At 38.4% G+C, this 7,834-nt stretch overlaps 1 protein-coding gene and 1 long non-coding RNA gene across 2 annotated transcripts in view; one reads left to right on the plus strand and one right to left on the minus strand.

The window, feature by feature from the left end:
* The window catches only part of LOC145436382 (protein bicaudal C homolog 1-like), a 788,516-nt gene that overhangs the window by 710,133 nt on the left and 70,549 nt on the right, over positions 1–7,834 (plus strand). The window lies entirely within an intron of this gene.
* Positions 1–7,834, minus strand: part of LOC145436956 (uncharacterized) — a 416,296-nt gene that overhangs the window by 334,151 nt on the left and 74,311 nt on the right. The window lies entirely within an intron of this gene.

A 7,834-nucleotide genomic window follows, 5' to 3' on the forward strand; every position in this document is an offset into this window, starting at 1 on the left:
CAAGATCGTTGTCAACGGAACTGCTAATATTTTCACCAGATATTCGTTGAATTTGTGATTTAAAATACCGGTCTCTAAAGCGAAGCGAAATCATTTCAGTAAAAGCGTCTGAGAACTTCAACAATGTCCTGCTACAATCGTATGCAACAAAATCTGTTTAGTTACTAGAGCCCGACCAGCCAACCACTATCAATATATTCAGCCAATATTGAAAAGATATGACATGTAGCTTGAGGCGAACTTCCAAAACTTCAGAGCTTTTACTTGAACAGTTTCACAACCATCTCTTGGACATAAAATGAACTAGCAAGGCTGCACCTGTAAGCTATAAGAAATAGGGTCCGTGAATATATCTGCATGTGACATAATATCGTATGGCACCTCAGCATGCAACAATTGGGCATGCCAAACTTGAGAATGTGGGAAAAATTTGGGATTAGGATCGGGTATGGTGCGGATTGGGTTAGGTTTAGATGTAGGTTTGGGGTTACGATATATTTTATTATTTTTGAACAGCCCTCATGCTCATATGCCAAGCGTCCAAAAATAGATCAACATTCCTAGCCTATCAGTGTTTTTCATTCTATCGCATGCTCATATGTCAAGCACCCAAAAATAGCCGTCTAGCAGTTGTAGATTATAGTTCTACTACCGTGTTGTGACTTCTGTGAATATTTTCTGTACCGATATTTCTTTGAAAGTCTGATATCAACTTGGTATTATCAGAGAACTGACAATTGGGTAGGTACAAGCCAAATACAAGGCTCTGTCCACTGATAATCATGAGCATTACTTGATGTTTCATAGCGGTGTGTTTTCATATTGACAGGTTTATATTATGAATCTTGCAATTACTTGAAATCAGAAGTTATCAGTTATGAAATAATTCTACTTTATATGACTACTCGAGTAGGTTTTGTTGAGTAGGGCTACTTACCATTACCACAACAGCCTGGTGAGTGGTGATATAAGCCCCTGTAACCTTTGATCTTTCTATATGAGTTGTGAAGATGTATATTGTGACTTTTGAAGTGCTTGTCACAAAGTTTTCTTGATTAGATGCGAACTAGTTTCCATCTTGTTTTGGTATGTTCTGAAAATGCTACTTCTTCTGCGACGTATATTTTAGAAGATGTTTGCTGCAATATTTGTTTTCTTTGTGGTGCTACCATTAAATGGTGTTAATGTAGTTTCTTTACTCTGATTTGATTATTTATTGTCGAAACTATTATCCTGTACCTTTGTTTGGTTCATTGAAATTGAAATGATTACCTTCCGGGCAGGGTATGTATCGAAGTATCGCTATGGTATTGTAGTGGATAGTGTGATTTATTGGCTGCGACGAGGAGGCTTCAACTACGACAATTGTTTTAAAAAACCTGAAGCATGAGTCACCTTCATCGTAGCATGCAGCCCTCGGAATGCCCGATATGTGGGAAGAATATATCTACAAAAAAAACTTGGAACGGCATGTGCTTGGACACTACGGAGTAAAAAAGTACAATTGCTCTATTTGTGGTCGTACGTTTACGGCAAAAACAGGTTTGGATTATCATATGAATGGTCACAAAAAAGTTTCGGATAGAAAGACATACGAATGTGAGGTATGCGGAAAATCTCTTCGTTCGAAGCGCGGCATACAGATACACATGAAGGTTCACTTAGGTATAAAAGACTACAAATGTGATATATGTGGTAATGAGTTCGTTGTCAAGACTGATTTGCATAAACACATGGACACGCACAGCTGATAACACTCGTGAATGATCGGAATCTGGAAGTGGTTTCGATCTCGCAACGGGATGTGTTGAAATTAATCTGTAGCGGAATATGCAACTAGGATTGTAAAATATTGCTGCGTCTGCTTTCTTTCTGACATTGAATCCAAGATTCTCTTTGTTTACCATTGTGTTTTTGTTTCACTGACATAAAACGGTAAACCTGTGCCTTTTAGAATCATATCCTAACCTGAAAGTCGCGTTGACGATGTGTGTGCTCGTTTTTGCTTTTTAGTTGATTTTCAATGCTTATTCCAAGCGAGCGGCAAGTGAGTATAGGTCATTTTAAACCGACTCTTCTTGATTTGTGTCTCTTTTTTGTGAAACGAACTGGTTTCTGTACACTGTTTCTGTTATTGGTCTTATTATCTGCCGACATCAGTAATACAAATCTCTTCTCTATATAAAACGAAGACTGCCTTCAAACATGACCCTCTCAGCTCCGACAATGTCCGAATTGTTTTCATTGCGGGAATACTAATTCTTGTATCCTCCGAGCTACACGCCAACGCGTGCCATTAAATGATGTTAATGTAGTTTCTTTACTTAGATTTGATTATTTATTGTCGAAACTATTATATTGTACCTGTGTTGGATTCATTGAAATGACCACTTTCTTGGCAGGTTACGTATCGAATTTATCGTTACGGTATTGTAGTGGATAGTGGGATTTATTGGCTGCCAGGCGGAGGCTTCATCTACGACAAATAGTCTCCGGAGCACCGAACATGAGTCACCTTCATCGTAGCCTACAGCCTGTGGATTGTCCGATATGTGGCAAGATTATCTCCCATAAAACAAACTTGAAAAAGCATGTGCTCGGACACTACGGAGTAAAAAAGTACAATTGCTCTATTTGTGGTCGCACGTTCACCACAAAAATGGGTTTGGATTATCACATGAATGGCCACAGAAAACTTTCGGATAGAAATACGTATGAATGTGAGGTATGCGGAAAATGTCTACAGTCGAAAACCGGCATGAGGATACACATGAAGGATCACTTGGGTATACGAGAGTACAAGTGTGATATATGTGATAAGGAGTTCATTGTCAGGGCTGATTTGTATAACCATATGAAGAAACACACGTCTAATAACAGTCATGGATGATCAGGATCAGCAACTGGATTAGGACATACTCGGACATAATGGGATGCGTTGAAGTCTACAACGGCATATGCAACTCGGACTGGAAAATGGTACTGCGTCGGTTCGCGGACTTCTTTCTAATATTGAACACAAGCTTTGTCTTGTAGCCATTGTGCCTGTCGAATGATATCCCAAAATGAAAGCCTAACTGATGAAGAGTGTTCTCTCTTTTTCGTTTTTCTGGATTTTCAGTCCTTATCCCAAGCAAGAAAATTGCGCATGAGTCAGAGCTGCAACTTTTGAAGGGTGCACCACTCTTAAAAAGGCTGAAGAACACTGGTCTGACCTACCACTAAAAATATCATATAAAATGACTGATTGGCACAACTTTTTTCCCTTCAGAAGGAAGTAATTTTTTATTGCCCTGTGTCTTATGTCTTCCAGTATTTTATACTTCAGGTTGCAAATAATGATCATCGATACAGATCGTACTCGAAAAACCATAATTTTATGGAGATGTGGCTTGCTTTTCTCTCCGGCCAACCATGAGGGACGACTTTTCCTTCAACACTAAAATTTCAATTTCAACACTGTTTTATAATTCTTAATTTTTCATAACTGCGAACTGTCCTAGTTACGTGTGCTGCTGAAATAGCCTTCATCTTAGCAGCAGGTAAATGAAGTTCGCGGATACTCGTAGGACTCCTGATGCGTTTAGGCTCCCTCAAACTTGTACTGATATTGGCGCGCGACTTGCAATACAAGCAGCGTATGTGTTTGACATCCTGTGATCATAATTGTTTGCATCGCATGTAAGACAGATTTTTTTCTGTCCGGCATGTACTGTCTGTATGTGATATTGTGACAGCTACTTGATACTGGATGTTGTTTATATTACAATGTAATTTTGTCTTCACAGATAACAAGTGTTACAGTCTAGTTTATTCAACTTGCATTAGACCACTTAAATTCAACTTGTAGACACTGAAACTCCAAGAAGAGACGCAGGTCGAAAATCAGTTACGTTCTCTGGGGATTTGCGGATATGGAATGTCCAATGTGCGGCAAGAACTACAAATAAAATTACATAAAGATCCACATGCGCAACCACTACAGAATCAAGCCACACGCTTGCTCCATCTGCAGCGAAGGCTTTTCCACCTAGGCAAGTCTGTAACATCACATCCTTTGAAAATGCCCCTCCATAACATTTGTCCAGACGTTTAGCAGGGACTTGCTATTGGAAAACCACACCAGTACGCAAGACAATCGCCTATAACTGCAGCATAAAACGTATTGTGAACTGATACCGGTAACCCTCAAAATTTAGCGAAAGCGTTATTTCACGTCATACTGGTCGTTCTGGATGAGTTTATGACGCTGTCATTGGTCATTGGTCACTAGGGCTGTTGAAAAATAACCTTTTTCCATGAATCTTGCTCATTACTTGATTAAATGGTTAGGTTGCCTTAAAAAACGACGCACACCAAATATGAATTCATTCCAACCAATATTCGCGGATTTCGTAGAGTTTGAAAATTTTGAATTTGCCTAAAAATGCAAAACAATTTTTTTTTCAAATTTTCCTTCCAACCTTATGAAATTGTTGCGCTGTCTTCAAAAACGATGGAAAACAAATTTGACTCAATTCCAAGCTGCAGAAGCGGAGTTATTCAAGTTTTTAGATGATAATTCTGGGATGATCCACCAATCAAGGATAATCCCAGTATTATCAAAGAAAAACTGATATAACTCCACTTCTACGGCTTCGAATTGAGTCAAATTTGTTTTGCATCGTTTTTGAAGACAGCGCAACAATGTAATGGGGTTGGCAGAAAAATTTGACAAAAATTTTTTTTTGGCATTTTTAGGCAAATTCAAAATTTTCAAACTCTACGAAATCCGCGAATATTGGTTGGAATGAATTCATATTTGGTGTGCGTCGTTTTTTAAAGCAACCTAACGATTTAATCAAGTAATCAGCAAGATTCATGGAAAAAGGTTATTTTTCAACAGCCCTATTGGTCACGCAATATAATTTTCGATACATACATTCCAGAGCAGTTAACTGGCAATGGTAATCCCGCATGTGTCTCCGCAAATATGTAGACTATAATGTTAAACAAATGCGTCTATTTCCCACCAGAAACCATTGAATTACCCTCCGGTTGGGAACCACTGTTCTAAAGGGAAGACGTACCATTGTGAGCATTGCAACAAATCATTTCGCACCATGCGGCATGAAATTTGTTACCAAATCGTATCTGGTTAAACATATCGACATTCGCAATCCTGTTCCTAGTTATCAGTGTAAGATCTGCAGAAAGAGCTACAATACAAAATGAATCTTAAAGAGCCATATCAAAAATCCTTAGTAGGCTATTAGGCAGAAATATGACAGCTGTAAGGGCCGGTATGCAATCGGTGTCCTTGGCAATCGTAATCACTCGATGAAGTAGCGTTTACTGACTGAACAACTAACATAAAATGGCTGTTAGACTTTACAAATGCTATTAATTGATTCTGTATCAAGATCGTTGTCAACGGAACTGCTAATATTTTCACCAGATATTCGTTGAATTTGTGATTTAAAATACCGGTCTCTAAAGCGAAGCGAAATCATTTCAGTAAAAGCGTCTGAGAACTTCAACAATGTCCTGCTACAATCGTATGCAACAAAATCTGTTTAGTTACTAGAGCCCGACCAGCCAACCACTATCAATATATTCAGCCAATATTGAAAAGATATGACATGTAGCTTGAGGCGAACTCCCAAAACTTCAGAGCTTTTACTTGAACAGTTTCACAACCATCTCTTGGACATAAAATGAACTAGCAAGGCTGCACCTGTAAGCTATAAGAAATAGGGTCCGTGAATATATCTGCATGTGACATAATATCGTATGGCACCTCAGCAAGCAACAATTGGGCATGCCAAACTTGAGAATGTGGGAAAAATTTGGGATTAGGATCGGGTATGGTGCGGATTGGGTTAGGTTTAGATGTAGGTTTGTGGTTACGATATATTTTATTATTTTTGAACAGCCCTCATGCTCATATGCCAAGCGTCCAAAAATAGATCAATATTCCTAGCCTATCAGTGTTTTTCATTCTATCGCATGCTCATATGTCAAGCACCCAAAAATAGCCGTCTAGCAGTTGTAGATTATAGTTCTCCTACTACCGTGTTGTGACTTCTGTGAATATTTTCTATACCGATATTTCTTTGAAAGTCTGATATCAACTTGGTATTATCAGAGAACTGACAATTGGGTAGGTCCTAGTTACAAGCCAAATACAAGGCTCTGTCCTCTGATAATCATGAGCATTACTTGATGTTTCATAGCGGTGTGTTTTCATATTGACAGGTTTATATTATGAATCTTGCAATTACTTGAAATCAGAAGTTATCAGTTATGAAATAATTCTACTTTATATGACTACTCGAGTAGGTTTTGTTGAGTAGGGCTACTTACCATTACCGCAACATCCTGGTGAGTGGTGATATAAGCCCCTGTAACATTCGATCTTTCTATATAAGTTGTGAAGATGTATATTGTGACTTTTGAAGTGCTTGTCACAAAGTTTTCTTGCTTAGATGCGAACTAGTTTCCATCTTGTTTTGGTCTGTTCTGAAAATGCTACTTCTTCTGCGACGTATATTTTAGAAGATGTTTGCTGCAATATTTGTTTTCTTTGTGGTGCTACCATTAAATGGTGTTAATGTAGTTTCTTTACTCTGATTTGATTATTTATTGTCGAAACTATTATCCTGTACCTTTGTTTGGTTCATTGAAATTGAAATGATTACCTTCCGGGCAGGGTATGTATCGAAGTATCGCTATGGTATTGTAGTGGATAGTGTGATTTATTGGCTGCGACGAGGAGGCTTCAACTACGACAATTGTTTTAAAAAACCTGAAGCATGAGTCACCTTCATCGTAGCATGCAGCCCTCGGAATGCCCGATATGTGGGAAGAATATATCTACAAAAAAAACTTGGAACGGCATGTGCTTGGACACTACGGAGTAAAAAAGTACAATTGCTCTATTTGTGGTCGTACGTTTACGGCAAAAACAGGTTTGGATTATCATATGAATGGTCACAAAAAACTTTCGGATAGAAAGACATACGAATGTGAGGTATGCGGAAAATCTCTTCGTTCGAAGCGCGGCATACAGATACACATGAAGGTTCACTTAGGTATAAAAGACTACAAATGTGATATATGTGGTAATGAGTTCGTTGTCAAGACTGATTTGCATAAACACATGGACACGCACAGCTGATAACACTCGTGAATGATCGGAATCTGGAAGTGGTTTCGATCTCGCAACGGGATGTGTTGAAATTAATCTGTAGCGGAATATGCAACTAGGATTGTAAAATATTGCTGCGTCTGCTTTCTTTCTGACATTGAATCCAAGATTCTCTTTGTTTACCATTGTGTTTTTGTTTCACTGACATAAAACGGTAAACCTGTGCCTTTTAGAATCATATCCTAACCTGAAAGTCGCGTTGACGATGTGTGTGCTCGTTTTTGCTTTTTAGTTGATTTTCAATGCTTATTCCAAGCGAGCGGCAAGTGAGTATAGGTCATTTTAAACCGACTCTTCTTGATTTGTGTCTCTTTTTTGTGAAACGAACTGGTTTCTGTACACTGTTTCTGTTATTGGTCTTATTATCTGCCGACATCAGTAATACAAATCTCTTCTCTATATAAAACGAAGACTGCCTTCAAACATGACCCTCTCAGCTCCGACAATGTCCGAATTGTTTTCATTGCGGGAATACTAATTCTTGTATCCTCCGAGCTACACGCCAACGCGTGCCATTAAATGATGTTAATGTAGTTTCTTTACTTAGATTTGATTATTTATTGTCGAAACTATTATATTGTACCTGTGTTGGATTCATTGAAATGACCACTTTCTTGGCAGGTTACGTATCGAATTTATCGTTAC

The sequence above is a fragment of the Botryllus schlosseri genome, chromosome 1 (assembly GCF_051294905.1).
Source record: "Botryllus schlosseri isolate E-star chromosome 1, Bs_hap1, whole genome shotgun sequence".
Classification (NCBI taxonomy): Eukaryota; Metazoa; Chordata; class Ascidiacea; order Stolidobranchia; family Styelidae; genus Botryllus; species Botryllus schlosseri.